Genomic DNA, 16,729 nt, shown 5'->3' on the forward strand with positions numbered 1-16,729 from the left:
CATAATTAGAAAGTCTCTGAAATTAACTTTGGATATTTTAACCTGTCTTAAATGAGTCTAGCAGCTTCATGTATAGTTCACATGCTGTTAAAAAATATACTTTAAATCGGTAGCTTATCATGATAGACAGTTTCTCATTTATGTAACCATCCAATACCAGAGTTAGTGGTAGCTATCTTTTCTTCATAGGATGATTTGGGAATCTAAGCCCCTCCATTTTCTGGCTCTTCTTACCCCTAGAGCCTTCATGTTGTTTGCATTCACTTGGTTGGAAGGGGAGAGAGAAAGAGAAGCAGTGTCTACTTCTTAGAAGCCTTTGGCCCCTCTATTTACATTCCATTGATGGGAACTTACCACATACTCAGGTGAGCTAAGTAATGTATTTCATAGCTGGATGCTTGATTCCCCATGTTAGTGCATACAGATTAGTCACACTACAATTATTTTTAGGTAATTAGAAGGCATGCAATAAATATTTTGCTTTTGTTTAATTTCTCCAAAACACAATAGATTATAAAAGCTGCTGATTAGTGCCAAGATAAGAGCATTCACTGTCTTCAGGTTATTTAGAGCTAGATCCTTGAAGGAAGTTAGAAACTTTAAATAGGAATTTTCTTCGCCTCTGTTCAGTTACACCCAAAGGTACCTACTGTTACTCGTGAGCTTAGCTTTTAGCAAATATATTGATGTTATTATTTTTCTGTACTTGCTGATTTCAAACATGTGGCTTTAAATTAATATGAGTGTTTTAGATAATATTAAGTCCCTTCATGATTTCCCCTAAATCATTTTCCAAAGGCTTTATCCCTATATATATAGAATTTTATACAGATTATCTAGGACAGATCAAGTAAGTAAAGAGATGACTGTAGTGTTTGTGATTATGATAGTTGTGTGTGTGTGTGTGGGTGTGTGTGTGTATATGTATACACACACATAAAGGATTATACATTTACTGGTTTTATTTAATGTTTAGGAAAAATGGACTTTTTTATTTACATATTTCACTTATTGTTTATAGATGTTTAAATATATGAAATATGGTGGGCTTTCTATTAGTTTAATTTTCAAAGAGGGAACCTAACTTACTTTAATGCTTCTAGCCAAATTATCCTGCATGTACCCTCAGTAAGAATTGAAATACAGAAAACATTGCATGAATAAAGCTATATCCAGGTATAAATGAGATTTCTTAAAAATTCTTTCTCAGTAAATTTGGTTTGAATATGCTTGTGCAGTTTCTCATTGTACACTAACTTGAATCATGTATGAAGCAGAATCCTTGGAAAAAGCGAATTCACAATTTGTTTCCAAACTACTAAAGAAAACTGAATGTATGTTGATACAATTTCTCACTGTTTGCTAGGTTTTAGTCTTAGCTTTTGGGATATGAAGACAAAAGAGATTTGTTTCCTTCCAGTGAGGACCTTTGATCTCAGTACAGGATTTCTTAATCTGGAGTCAGTGCTAGCATTCTTAGAGGACATGAACACAGGTGGAAAGAGTGGTAAAAAAAAAAAAAAAAAAAAAATTGGAATTGATTTATTTTATTTTTTAATTTTATCATTATTATTATTATTATTTTCGAGTCTCACTCTGTCACCCAGGCTGGAGTGCAGTGGTGCCATCTCAGCTCACTGCATTCAAGTAATTCTGCTGTCTCAACCTTCTTAGTGGCTGGGATTACAGGCCACCATGCCCAGATAATTTTTGTGTGTTTTGTTTGTTTGTTTGTTTTGAGATGGAGTCTCGCTCTGTCGTCCAGGCTGTAGCGCAGTGGCGTGATTTCGGCTCACTGCAACCTCCACCTCCGAGGTTCCAACGATTCTGCTGCCTCAGCCTCCCCAGTAGCTGGGATTACAGGTGAACACCACCATACCTGGCTAATTTTTGTAATTTTAGCAGAGACAGGGTTTTACCATGTTGGCCAGGCTGGTCTCGAACTCCTGACCTCAGGTGATCTGCCCATCTTGGCCTCCCAAACTGCTGGAATTATAGGTGTGAGCCGCTGCTCCCAGCCTGGAATTGATTTAAAAGACATAAGTGAGAAAACTGATCTAGGACAGGTAAAACAATTGTTGAAGGCATTGAAGATGAAATTTGTAGCTGTTCCAGTTCATATAATTATTTGATATTTTTCCTAAGGCTCTGTAACCCAGATATTAGTAATCTAAATTTACTGTTCAGCAAAAAGAATAAGAATGTGAGTTATGATTCGTTCCAGGAACTCCTTTCAGTAGTTATAGTTCATTGAGTGTCCTGAGTTACTTGAAACAAGGCAGAGTATAATCTGGCATGTATAGTCTTAGAAAATGTTTGTAGATGTCATGCTGTTTGCAGCATTAATGGGCTGGGATATGAATGTCTTCTAACTGGATGCAGAGAGGACCTGAAAAAACATACTTAAGAAAGTTAAAAGCCCCATATCCCATATTAAAAATTCATCCTTCACCTGTCACTCAGATGCTTGCCTTGGTATGTTCCTTGCTAGCTTCTCCTCAGACCTACAGAAGTAGAAATTGTGGATTGAAAGATATTGGATGTATCTTCAATAAGAATATCAAAATGCCTCAGCATTATGGCTCAAATTAGGATAGAGAATACTGTGAACCAAGAAACAAAGCTTCAGTGACTGGGCATGCAAGAAGGGGTGGCTTATGAGGCTGATCTATCACAAGGTGGAGGAGTGGTGGTAGGAATCCTGGCAAGGGTCCTAAAAGCTGATCAGTCTTTTGAATGCTGATGGGAACAGGATGGCTTGCATGTGACAGTTAGTAGCTAGGAGACAGCAGTTATCATAAAGTACCTAAAAAGGAAGTACTGTAATATTCCAAGGTTACTGGGAGAACAGCCCAGTTTCAGATAAGGGCCAAGGAGGTTTTGTGAACTGGTTGAATGTATAGAGGAATTTTACTGTGTGAACTACTAGCTTATTGTTTTCAGTTCAGATATTTTTAGTGGAAATAATCTTGAAGGAACATCAGTGGAAGAATAAGGAGAAAGAAACCAAGAGCGGTATGGTACAAGAATACCAGGACAGGAGAGCATTGTGCTTTTAACGATTGTTGGTGATACAGATTACATGGTCATTTAAAAAGTTTTATTGGCTTAGGTGTTTAGAATAAATTGGCTTTAAAATTGAACAGTTGTATAGGCTCTCCATCTGGTTTTTTGTTTTTTTTTTTTGCTTTGAGTGACATGTAGCTGATCCCCAGTTATTCTACAGTGGGGAAAATACTATGAGGAGACAAAGAAAGTTGTCATTATTTAACTGGGATGGTCTTGGGCAAGTCACTAAACATCTTCCCTCCTCTAGTTTCCTTGTAATTGATTTTCTGTCTAATTAGGTTTTTTTTTTTTTTTTTTGTTTTTGTTTTTATCTCCTTGAGAGACAGTGTCTCACTCTATTGCTCAGGCTGGAGTGCCAGGGCACGATCTCGGCTCACTGCAACCTTTGCCTCCTGGGTTTAAGCAATTGTTGTGCCTCAGCCTCCCAAGTAGCTGGGATTACAGGTGTGCACCACCACACCCGGCCAATTTTTGTATTTTTAGTAGAGACAGGGTTTCACCACGTTGGCCAGGCTGGTCTCGAACTCCTGACCTTAGGTGATCCACCCACCTTGGCCTTCCAGAGTGCTGGGATTACAGGCACAAGCTACCGCACCGGCCCTAATTAGGCTTCTTGTGAGAATCAAGTGAGGCTAATTTATGTCAGTATATTGTTCTACAAATTATTTTAATTATACTTGGGCTCATGATAACATTAAAAACAATTCATGATAAATTCAGCCCAGTTTCAGTGGACTTAATGTGGTTCTGATTTTGTAGATTTTTTTTGTATTTATAGATATTGAGTTCTAGAATACATCATGTTAAAATTTAACTTAAAACTAGAAAAAAGTTAGAATGAGAAGGATTCTGAGTGGTCCTGTTTTGAGTCAGGCAATACCTTTTTAAGCATATACAATATCCCTTACCCTGAATTAATTTTTTTATTTAATCTTGTTTTTAATTGTGTATTAAATGAATTACCTGAGAGCCTACTGCTTTTAATAAGATGCTAAGGTTAATCAAACTAATTCATTTCAATATTGACTAATTTGATACCATTATGTTTTGTAATAAAGAAATAATGCAGCTATAGAGAAGCAGCATAGCAGTTCAGAATGGGTCTAAAAATTGACACTAGTTTATGCACAAAGAGAAAAAAACAGGTAATGAATTTCTCTTCTTAACCTTTTTTTGTTTCTTTACTATCGTGGCAACCGTTTGCTCATCTCTCAAGTTATTTGTGGCGATTTGGTTCATGAAATAACATCTTGGAATTGCTAATTTATTTTTTATTTTTTATTTTTTTTTTTTTGAGATGGAGTCTGACTCTGTTGCCTAGGCTGGAGTACAGTGGCTTGATCTCTGCTCACTGCAACCTCCGTCTCCTGGGTTTAAGTGATTCTCCTGCCCCAGCCTCCCAAGTAGCTGGGACTACAGGCACGCACCACCATGCCTGGCTAATTTTTGTAGTTTTAGTAGAGATGGCGTTTCACCACATTGGCCAGGCTGGTCTCGAACTCCTGACCTCAGGTGATGCACCCACCTCAGCCTCTCAAAGTGCTGGGATTACAGGTGTGAGCCACCGTGCCCGGCCTGGAATTGCTAATTTATATGATCCAAATTTAAAGCCTGGCATTATACCATTAGCAACTAGCAAAGGATTTTTTCCTTCCTTTTTCCCTTGTCAGCTCTTGCTAATGGATCTCTGAGAAACAGGTGGTTAATGTTAACTGTTACTTCAAAAGCATCTGTTACATGTGAAACAAACTCCCTCAGCTCTCCTTAAAACTGTGGTGAGCCTCTTCTAGTTGTGTTTAATACCTGAACTTCTCTCATTGCAGGTATTGGCTATGTACCTTTGATACATTTACGTTTCTTTGTTAACCCCCCACCCCCACCTCTTTAACCCCCACACAAAAAACAAAGCAGGATTAAATGTTTTCCTATATCAGGAACTATGGTAAGCACTTTTTGTATCCACTTAGCACCTTCCACTGTAAAATGTATATAGTCAGCACTTAGTGATTTACTAAGATGATTTAACAAATTATTTCCTTTTAGATGTATAATTTTTAAAATAATGTTTATTACTTTTTTATTTAACTCATATATACTCTTGTTAGAAATTTAGAAGAAAACTTTAAAAGGAAGAGAAGTATCACACATAGTCATAATTTTTAAGATTTTGGTTCCTGGTGTTTTGTTTGGTGTTTGGTCTAGGCTTATGTTAAAGTTACATTTGTTTTATGAAAGTGGAATGATTAATTTTTCCACTGTTGGTATTCTTTGAATATATGTGAATTTTTAATATGGTATTCCATAATTTCCATTTTTTCGTTTCCATTTTGATTGTGTTATAATTTTTCATTATCCTAAGTAGAAGTAAACATTTAGAAAATCTTGATGCCCATATACTTTTTTGTGTGATTCATTTAACTAGGGCTGCCGGGTCCAAAAATATTAATATTTTCAAGGTTTCGTATAAATATTACCAAATAGCTCTCTCTTCCTACCAGCATTGTAAATACTTATTTTGTAAACCTCTGGCAACACTGAGGGTCATCATTTAAATATATTATTTGTCATTTGAAAGATTAAAATGGTCTATTTGATAAAAAGACAGGTGATATTTTTTCCGAAATATTTGTGTTTCCTTTAAAAATCTTTTTAAAATAACTTAGGTATGTAATGCAACAGCAAAATATTAGGGATTGTTTTTGAACTTGCTGATTGAGTAGAACCTACATGTAAGTGGCAAGAAAATTCTGAAAATGAAGAGTAATGAAGGACTTGCTCTACCGATTTGTAGATTGTATCATAAAACTTCAGAAAATGGTAATGTAAATTAGCGTGGCTCAACAGCTGGCAGATGAATCACTTGAACAGAAATAGACCTAAGTGTATCAATAACGTAACTAAGTTAAAAATTACGTTCTTGTCTGGGCTTGACCTATAATCCCAGCACTTTGGGAGGCTGAGGTAGGAGGATTGCTTGACCCCAGGAGTTCACTAGCTTGGGACAACATAATGAGACCTCGTCTCTACAAAAAAATTTTTTTTATTCTCCTGACACTTTTCTTTTTCTTATAATTGTGACTGACAGTTGATTAACAACTTGAAAAAAAAGAAAAGCACAAGATTTTTACCTCATACCATATACCAAAGTAGAGTCTAGATGTAGTAAATAATAAAATAATAATTCAATGAGAAAAAAATTTGGTGAAAAACTATTAGATTTAAGAATTATACTCGGGAGGCTGAGGCAGGAGAATGGCGTGAACCTGGGAGGCGGAGCTTGCAGTGAGCCTAGATCGTGCCACTGCACTCCAGTACTCCAGCCTGGGCGACAGAGCGAGACTCCGTCTCAAAAAAAAAAGAAAAGAATTATACAAGAATAAATGCAAACTCAAAGCAAATGATTTGTTTGCCTACTTTGTATATTCAGCCTTTTACCATATAATAGCCACCTTTTTACTGTTTAGTGCTTCTAATCTTAAATACTAACTTGATGTTAATATTGTCACCACAGTTTTTCTGTTTTTTTATTTACCTAGTATTTATTGATTCATATCTTTATTTTCTTCTATTTTTATCTAAGTAATACGTGTACATGACTTAAATCAAATGAGCCGGACACGGTGGCTTATGCCTGTAATCCCAGCACTTTGGGAGGCCAAAGCGGGCATATCACGAGGTCAAAAGATCAAGACCATCCTGGCCAACATGATGAAACCTCATCTCTACTAAAAATACAAAAAATTAGCTGTGCGTGGTGGTGCACGCCTGTAGTCCCAGCTACTCGGGAGGCTGAGACAGGAGGATTGCTTGAACCTTGGAGGTGGAGGTTGCAGTGAGCTGAGATCACGCCACTGGACTCCAGCCTGGCGACAGAGTGAGACTCCGTCTCAAAAAAAAAAAAAAAATTCAGATGGTATTGTGACCAAAATAGCAATCCCCTGTTCTGTCCTCTCCACCTCCAACCTGGTCCTCTAAGGAATGTTTTCGTTTCTTTTAGCTTTTTTCTCCTCTGGCATTTACATAATTATTTACTGACATTTTATACACACTGACAGCATTGTACTAATTGTTTACGATGAACGGGGAGTACATCTAAAGCCTTAGTAAAACATATGCAAAGTAGAATGTAGGAGTTGCCCCTCCAACCCTCTCAAATTCAGAGGCTGGTGGACACCTCAGTAAAGTATCGGGGCAGTCAGTGGTCTGGAACACGTTATCAGAATGTGATATTTTGTGGAATAAAATGACACATTGAAGAATCCCATGTAGAAAGTAACTGTGGGCAGCTTCTTGGCCCTGAGGTTTGTCTCCAGCCATTAGCCAGCAGGACGTCAAGGGCTTCAGTTATACAACCACAAGGAAATCAACCTAAGTGAGCTTAGAAATCGCTTCTTCCCAGTTGAGCATCCAGATTAGAATGTAGCACAGTAAGTGCCTTGATTGCAGCCTAATGAGACCCTAAACAGAGGATTCAACTGAGCTGTGTTCAGATTCCTGAATCCACAGAAATTGTGAGATAATAGATAACCAATACAACTACCTTATGGCAGAGACAGGAGAACTAGCATAGTGCTAAAGCATTCATACTTAGTTGAGTACGAAGTTATACTTCTGTCCATTTCAGGTAACAACTTGCTTTGAGTGGTTCTTGTTAATTGGAGAAAAAGGAATTAGTGAGGTCAGTAGCTGCATATCAAGTTCCAGGGGCTACCACTACAGTTAATGTAACCACCTAGTTAAGTTTATTATAGTCCATAGTCATTCTTCAAGATCCCTCTAACTTCAGCATAGGCCAAACTAGTGAGTTAAATGAAGATGTAGTAGATTTTACCACCCCTGCTTCTTTCAAGTCTTTGATTAAACTCTGCAATTTCCCAGGGATGTAGTGTTTACTTCTAGTTTATTATCTTGGTAGGGAGAGGAAGTTCCACGAACTTCCCTTTAACCATATTTAACCTTAATGACCTTTATCGTGTAGGTTAGAAAGCTGATATGGGGATTCTGCCAGTTGCCAAGTGTGTCTTTTCCAATTACACATTCTGGAAGTGGGGAAATAACCACAGGGTGGGTCAGTGGTGGTCCCACTCTTAGACAGACATGAGTTACAACTCCATCATCTATTACCTGACCACTGTAAGCCCCTGATTTAACTGGTGGACTACAATGGCATTTTGAATCCCCAGGAATTAATGTCAATTCAGAGACAGTGTCTATTAATACATGAAAGGTCTGGATATTTCCTTTCAACAATGCACAGTATCTCTAATTAATGGCTGCAGGTCCCTTTGGGAAAGGATTAAAAGATTTATTATATGTACTTGGAATAGTTGTACAGGGATCTGGTTTCCCCTTCAGTCAAGGGGCTCTGGGTCTGTGAACTGACACAGGTCTGGAGACTGGTGAGAGGCCATAACTCTCCACAAGTTAGATTTCTACCTACCAGGCCTAAAGTTTTTTCTTCTCCATAAATCAAACAGTATTCCTGCGGGCTGCCCACCTATTTTTTTCCTAGGGGTACTGGTAATACTGTCTACTGCCCAAGATCTCTGCAGGTCAAGACGTTGTGAATACCAGTGTGTCCCTACTGCCCTTTATAGACAATTTGCTCACTTGGTCTTTGATGGTTAGGTGTGGCCACTTGGGCTGTGTTACCTTGGGATCCCATCATCTCCATAGAAACCTCTTAATGACCACATTCCCCATAGTCATATCTGGCTTACAAAAAAGAGTAAGCTTACAGAACTTTAAAAGCACATAGATGTAGTTACTCCCTTCACTATTGTAGTTTTCATTGCCTCTGGGCCCTCCTGTGGAGCATAGTTGAGGAATGGGGCAGCATGTGTATAGTTCTCATGTGATAAGTCTAGTCCAGCATTCCGAACTCCCTAATCTGTCAGTGCCAGGGAAGCTCTGGTATCTCAGCTGTTAAATCCAGCTTTCAGTGCACCAACCAGATAAACTGTTGTAGTCACTTTCAGTGACATGAACTAATGTATGAAGTCTGGAATCTCTAGTAAGCGCGCCTGATACCAATGAATTTGGCCTGTTATGGTTTTATACCACCTCCTTTGGTAAAATACATTTAGAATCTACTATCATACATGTTCCTCAGATTTCTGTTGGGTGTATAAGCTATTTTCTTCTGGGTTATAGTGTGTATTTGTCTTCTTGGAGCGTGCTGAGATTTGACCCTAGTCATGGATCTAGTGGCATCAGGGGCTGGTTTTGGTAAGTCTTCAGGAGAATGAGCATCCCCCTTCAAGGCATCTGTCCATGTAAAGTTATCAGAGGTCTTTCAAGCTTAAGAAGGCTAGTATTCTCAAACCTTGGAAAGCAAGCTACTTCCACTGGTTTGGGAGGCTCAGAATTACTTGGAGGATGGGGGAGAGCTATTCAAAATTGTTTGGTCTGGGACCAACCAGAGTTCTCTGTTCCAAGTTTTAGGATCTCATTCTTTGCCAGTTAAGATCCTTATTTCCAGATGAAAAACTTGGTGAGACTGAATTAAACTGTTACTGCCTCTGACACAATTAGATTTTTTTGGCTTGATTTTCAACAAAATCAGCCCCTCACCTATAAGAAATGAGACATTCTAGGATTCTTCATGGAAGTTCTCTGGTTCTCAAATTATGATTTAAGCTGAGCATTAATTGACTTGAGCTTTTTGTTTTATCTCTGTAAATACTCAGGTGTACTTAAAAGGATCTTTCTTAACCCTACTGCCTTTACAGCCATAATTATTGCCATAATTCCTAAATTCAGCAGCCATGTAAGCTTTCAAGGCATGTGCCTGAATTGGTACTTTATCACAATCAGCCACCGGCAATAGCTTGATTAATTTTCCCAAGTTACTATATGCTATCGATTACTAGCATCCTATTTCCTTGGCAAAGAGCTAAGCTCTATCTTTAATCCAAGGATATGACTCAAATCCCCAGGTCTCTTCTTTTCTGATTTATCCCCTGGAACCAGTTTTTTTATCAATCTGGGTTTAATCAAGAGCCAGATTGTCGATAAAATTTATTATAAGTATATACTAAGCTATGATAGAGGAATAACTATAAAAATGTAAAAGTAACTCTAGAGGATATCCTAGGTATTAAGGAGATTTCTCAAGAAAAGATAGAGTTGGAAAGGGAGAGATCCCCTTTTCCCTGTTGGAATTCAGACCTTGTCTGATAAGTTGGGTTGCTGTCCATTAGAATATAGAGAAATTCACTGCAAGTTCTTGCCTTGGCCAGAGCTGGTTAGCAGTTGCTGGGTAGCAGGAAACAACACTCTGAGGAGTAGTCGTGTTGAATATGGTAGACAGTTTTACAGGGAGAGACAGGGCACTGCTCCGAGTATGAGACCTGGAGCATGCCACTGTCCATGTTGGAAGGGCAGTATCGAGAAAGTAATTACCAGTCCCAGGCTTGGGCACAAGGTCAACAAAAGGCTGCATACTCTTGGTGTGAGGCTGACCACTACTGGATTTTCTCAAATACACTCACCAATGATGAACCATGCAGCAAGAGCAAAAAAAGCAAAACTCAACATACCAGAACTAGGAAGAGGAGACCCCTTCCTCCTGCAGTATCCTTTCAGAGCTCTGTACTGATAAAACTTAACATCCTTCTTAATGTAAAAGAGAAATACTTATACAGTCTCGTCCATTATTCCAGAACAGATACTGAAGCTTAAATTTGGGGCCAAGAGGCAATACATTGATAATTGATACAGAGGTTTTCCGCTTGTGTCTAGTTTTTTAGCTAATTGCTTAAGAGGTAAGACATTGAAAGCGATTGGATGCTTGGTGTGTAGGGATAGAGTTGGTCCATTCTGTCTGACTTGTTTTATTATTGGTTCTAGTATTTACAAGATTTTTACTTTTTTCTTTGAATTCATGAATTTTACCTAGCTGGGCTTAGATGTGTGTCATTTTTCCATTAATTCTGGCTACGACTAGATTTAAATCATTTATTGATGAGGTGGGTTTTCCTCTTAAAAATAATCCGTTTACTTGCCTTTCTTTTCTTTGTTCTTTTTCCTTTTCTTCTTTTGAAATGGGGTCTGTCTGTTGCCCAGTCCTGAGTGCAATGGCACAATCTCAGCTCAACACAACCTCCTCATCCTGGGCTCATCCCGCGCTTAAATGATCCTCCCATGTCAGCCTCCCAAGTAGCTGGGACTACAGGCATGCATCACCATGCCTGACTAATTTTTGTATTTTTTGTTCGAGGCTAGCCTAGGCAACATGGAGAAACCTCATCTCTATAAAAAACACAACAAAAACACCCATAGCCAGGCATGGGTGGTGCGCACTTGTGGTCGCAGCTACTCGGGAACCTGAGGTGGGGGGATTGCTTGAGCCTAGGAGATCGAGGCTGCGGTGAGCTCTGATCGCACCGCTGCATTCCAGCTTGGGTGACAGTGAGACCCTGTCTCAAAAAAAAAGGGAAGTTTTGCTAAAATTCCTCTGATGAGAACTTCTGCAAGATAAATATAGTAACTATAAAGACAGCTTACAAACTGGAAGGATATATTTTTAATATAAAAACTTGACATGAAGAGAATTGATATCTAAGATATTCCTTTTTGTGCTATGTTTATTTAGAAATCACTGTTACAGTACTAAACTTTTAACCTGGTTGGGTACCAGGTTAAATTGAAAAGTATGTACACTTGTTGAAAATAATTTTCTATTTCAAAAGCAGAATAATACAAAACAGAAAAAACACAAAACATTGGTATCAAGTGAAGTATGAAAAATATACTTGTCATGGGGCATTATATATTTATTTTTCTAAAAAGTGATATTGAAGTGATACTGAAAGCTGTAATTCTGTTCCTAACTAAGGTAAAATGAAAATATGGCTTATCACATGAAGGGCTATACCATTTAGCCAAACTTAACAAATTTCTGTGAGTTCAGGTAGTAATATAATTATATAAAAGGCCAATGATTAGATCTCATTGGGCTGAAACTGCAGTTAGTTAATACGGAACTAAGAATAAAAGAAATAGCCTCATGTCTATAGCGTCAGTTTGTCTCCACAGCCCCTGAAGAGTTACATTTAAAAAATGTAAAACAATAAAAACAAAAAAACAAGCTTTGGAGAGTTCTGAAAATCAGTAATGTTTTAGCTTATACCTGAAGATAAAATAACAGTCTAATCTCATGGAGTAATAAAAAAAATTTCTATCTCACTACATAGTATTTATATATGCATTCACAGAAAATGTGTGTGATATTGCTAAAAGCTATGTTGAAAAAGAGTACCTAAACATTTATTATACAGTGATTCTCAGTTTGGAAGCGGGAAGGTCTTTCATTCAAAATTCCTGATTAACTTCTTGAATTTACAAAGTAATGTAATTTATATTATCTTTCCCGTCTGCTTGTCTTTCTCCAAAGCAAACTAATCTACTCTTAAGCAGCAGTATAGAATACTAATTCTCTGTGCCCTTGTCTGCTTAACCAAGGTCCTATTAAATGGCTTACTGAGAAAAGTATACTTACCTAATAGAATTTGAAGAATGTGGACTCTGTACTATGTAGATATCTAGATTGAATTGATTGATCTTTTAGGTTTACCTTACAGGGAGCTTAGGCAGATTTAAAACTCATCTTTAACTACTATATTGACTGCTCTTTTCCATATATTTATATTTCCTCTTTGTAGCCTTGATGGTTTTTTATTCTTCTTAATTTAAAAAATGTTATTTTAAAACTACCTCATATTCCTTATGGAACAAGACAATATTAAGTTTTATACTGCCTTCTAGTACAATATGATAAAATCATAATTATAGCATATGTCATCATTTTTGTCATATGAATGTAATCTGTGATTCAGATGCTGCTTGTTATAACTTTCTCATTGAGGATCTATGGCTCAGGTCTCGAGGTTTTCTTTGTAGCCAAGTCTTAAACTGGAATGAATTCAGGACATTCAAGCCTATTAGTGTCACAAGTTGAATTTTTCCATACCTTTTCCCATGCTTATGTGTATATGTGTGTGAGAGAGAAAAAGAGAGAGATTTATTTATTTAAAAAATAGAATCATGCTCATTTCTTCGTGCATTTGATGTCAGAAACAACTGTTTGTATCATTAGTGCTAACATAGATTCAGCTCATTTGTATTACTAGTTACATTTCATTCTACTGTATGGATATACTGTTTAGTGAAACATTCCTTTATAGACATTTAAATTGTTTCGTGGGGTTTTTAAAATAGTAAATAGTAGTATAATACCTATATCCATGCAAATAAATATTTTCTCTAAGTGGGAGGAAGGCTGCATATAAATATTAGTAGCCAGAGGGGCAGTTTTTGGCAGAGGTGACTTGCTATCTACCAAAAGTTATTTTTCCTTTTTCATAGTGAAGAACGTTCAAGGAGGCTGCTGGCAAACAGAGACTCCATTTCTCTACTTCCATTGCATTCATATATGGCTAGCTAACAAGTTCTTGCCTGTGAAGTATTAATATTAGCTGAAATGGTATGCACTACTTCCAAACATGACTTACAAAAATTTCCCATGAAATGCTGTCTGATTATTGATATTCATGGTTGACCTTGGAAGCCGCTTGTTAAGGATACAAGATCCTATGTCACCTTAGGTCCCAGAATGATTGTGTGTCTGTAATCTGTGATTCAGATGTTCTAAAGCTATAGCCTTCTCTTTGGGTCTGTGGCTATGTTATCAGAAATAGCCTTTCTGTTAATTTTCTGTTGGAATTATATTACATACTTTTCCTTATCCTCCAGAGAAAGACAATCCACATTGGAATATTCTGTTTATTAAGGTAGAAGCCACTTTGGTAGGCCAAGGCGGGAGGATTTCTTGAGCCCGGATGTTCGAGACCAGCCTAGGCAAAATGGTGAAATCCTGTCTCTACCAAAAATACAAAAATTAACCAGGCACAGTGGCATATGCCTCTGTTCCCAGCTACTTGAGAGGCTGAGGTGGAAGGATAGCTTGAGCCTGGGAGATTGAGGCTACAATGAGCCATGGTCATGCCACTGGACCCTAGCCTGGGTGACAGAGTGAGACCCTGTCTCAGAGAAAAAAGAAAACCCCACTACCAAAAAGGTAGATTCTTAGGTCATTGATTTAAACCCTTCTTTATATAAACTGTAACTTAGCTATAAATTATAAATATTTAAAGCTCTAAATTTTCTTGTAAACACTGCTTTAGGTGGATTCTACAGTTTTTGAGATGTTTTTATTCAGTTTTAACGTTATCAAACATTTGGGGATATTTTAGATATATTTTTGTTACTGATTTTTAAATCAGATTTAAACAAATTTTTAAATCTGTTATTGCAAGAGAGCTTGCTCTGTATTATTTCAGTGTTTAAAAACTTACAGAGGTTTGATTTATGATTTATTTTGGTGAATATTCTTATGTGTACTTGAAAAGAATATGTATTCTGTAATTGTTGGTGTTAAGTTTTATGCATTAGTTAGATCACATTATTAGTAATTTTATCCCTATCTTCTATACACTCATTAATTTTTTTGTTTGCTTCTTCTATCAGTTAACGAAAGATGTGTGTTAAAAATTTCAGGCATGGCTATGAATTTGCCTCTTCTTTTAGTTCAATTTTTGCTTTATGTATTTTGAGACTCCTGTTATTTGGTGTTAAAATTTAGTGTTATAGCTTCCTAATGAATTTACTGTTTTATTATTATAAAATATTTCTCTTTATGTTTGGTAGCGTTCTTTGTCTTGATTTCTACTTTGACATGAATATAACCACAACATGTTTCTTATGGTTAATGTTTGCATGGTGTGTGTATATGTGTGTGTATGTATATGTATATATGTGGGTGTATGTATATATACATAAACACATACACACACCATGCAAACATAAACCATAAGAAACGTTATTGTTATAGTTACATCAAAGTAGAAATCAAGACAAGGATGTGCGTGTGTGTGTGTATACACACACACATACATATAGTTTATTGTGGCCTATCTGTGTTCTTATATTAAAAGTGTGTCTCTTGTAAATATTATGTGGTTGGGTTTTTTTTTGGGGGGCGGGAGGACAGAGTTTTGCTCATGTCACCCAGGCTGGAGTGCAGTGGTGCGATCTTGGCTCACTGCAACCTCCACCCCCTGGGTTCAACCAATTCTCCTGCCTCAGCCTCCCGAGTAGCTGGGACTATAGGCACGTGCCACCACACCCAGCTAATTTTTGGTATTTTTAGTAGAATGGGATTTCACCGTGTTAGCCAGGATGGTCTCGATTTCCTACCATGCTGATCCGCCTGCCTCGGCTCCCAGAGTGCTGAGATTACGGGCTTGAGCCACTGCACCCAGCGTCTCGCTCTGGCACCCAGGCTGGAATGCAGTTGCGCGATCTCGGCTCACTGCAAGCTCCGCCTCCCAGGTTCTCTCCATTCTCCTGCCTCAGCCTCCTAAGTAGCTGGGACTACAGGCACCCACCACCACGCCCGGCTAATTTTTTGTATTTTAATAGAGATGGGGCTTCACCATGTTAGCCAGGATGGTCTCCATCTCCTGACCTCGTGATCCGCCCGCTTCGGCCTCCCAAAGTGCTGGGATTGCAGGCATGAGCCACCATGCCCGGCCAGTTGGGTCTTTTTATCCAGCTTGGACAATCTGTCTTTCATGAGGTTGGTTTTGTTTTTATTTTTTGTTTTAATTTTTTAGTCTGAAAATATTTTATTTGCCTTTATTTGAAATTTTTTTTTTGGCCAGTTAAAAAATTCAGGATGGACTTTTTCATCTTTCTTCAGGACATTAAATATGTTACTGTATTATCCATGGGCTTGCATTGTTTTTGATGGGAAGTGTGTCATTATTCTATCCTTTGCTTCCCTATATGTACCCTTTGGTTGCTTGAATTTTCTCTTTGAAAATTTTCAGCACAATTTGATTATATGCCACATGTGATTTCTAAAACAAATTCTTAACTTAGTCATGGTCCTCTGTATTAGGAGAGGCTGCATTATCCACCCACCTATGCCCATACTTGGCAATGCTTCTAACAGTTGCCATTCTCTGCCAACTCAAGAAAGGCTCATACATGACTCCCTGAAGTTTAATTCTTTTTTTTTTTTTTTTTTTTTTTTTTAATCCTTTTCTTTTTTAAAGGTAAAGTCTTGCTCTGTCACCCAGGCTGGAATGCAGTTGAAGATCACAGTTCATTGCAACCTTAAACTCTTGGACTCAAGTGACCCTCCCACCTCAGACTACTGAGTAGCTGGGATTATACGCATGTGCCACTGTGCCCAACTAATTATTTTAAAAATGTTTTGTAGAGTGAGGGTATCACTGTGTTGCCTAGGCTGCTCTCGAACTCCTGGCCTCAAGTGGTCCTTCCGCATTGGCCTCCAAAGCTCTGAGATTACGAGTATGAGCCACTGCACCTGGCCTGGAGTTTAGTTCTTTTTAAATTCATTTATCTTCATATCTCTCTGAAAGCTTATAAAAGGTACAATTTTGTTTACTTCTGGATGCATAACCAATATATCAAGGTCAGTATCATTTATTATATAAATAATTTTCCCCTCTAAAATTGAAATGTCTCCTTTGTCATAGTGGAAGTTATATATATCTGGATCTATTTCTTCTGCATTTATTTTTTACCTTAATGCAAAGAGCTATTATTTATTTTTATTTCTGTACTCTGT

The 16,729-nt window shown here is 37.6% G+C and overlaps 1 protein-coding gene across 2 annotated transcripts in view; it reads left to right on the forward strand.

Annotated features, from left to right (window-relative positions):
* Positions 1 to 16,729, forward strand: part of STAG1 (stromal antigen 1) — a 417,686-nt gene that overhangs the window by 165,614 nt on the left and 235,343 nt on the right. The window contains exon 5 of one of the 2 annotated variants that reach the window (XM_030816776.1): positions 241 to 365. The exons of the other annotated variant lie outside the window; for it this stretch is intronic. The gene's annotated coding sequence lies outside the window, so the exon portion shown is untranslated. The remainder of the gene's footprint in view (positions 1 to 240; positions 366 to 16,729) is intronic. 2 annotated transcript variants of the gene reach the window in all.

The sequence above is a fragment of the Nomascus leucogenys genome, chromosome 8 (genome assembly GCF_006542625.1).
Source record: "Nomascus leucogenys isolate Asia chromosome 8, Asia_NLE_v1, whole genome shotgun sequence".
In the NCBI taxonomy this organism is placed as follows: Eukaryota; Metazoa; Chordata; class Mammalia; order Primates; family Hylobatidae; genus Nomascus; species Nomascus leucogenys.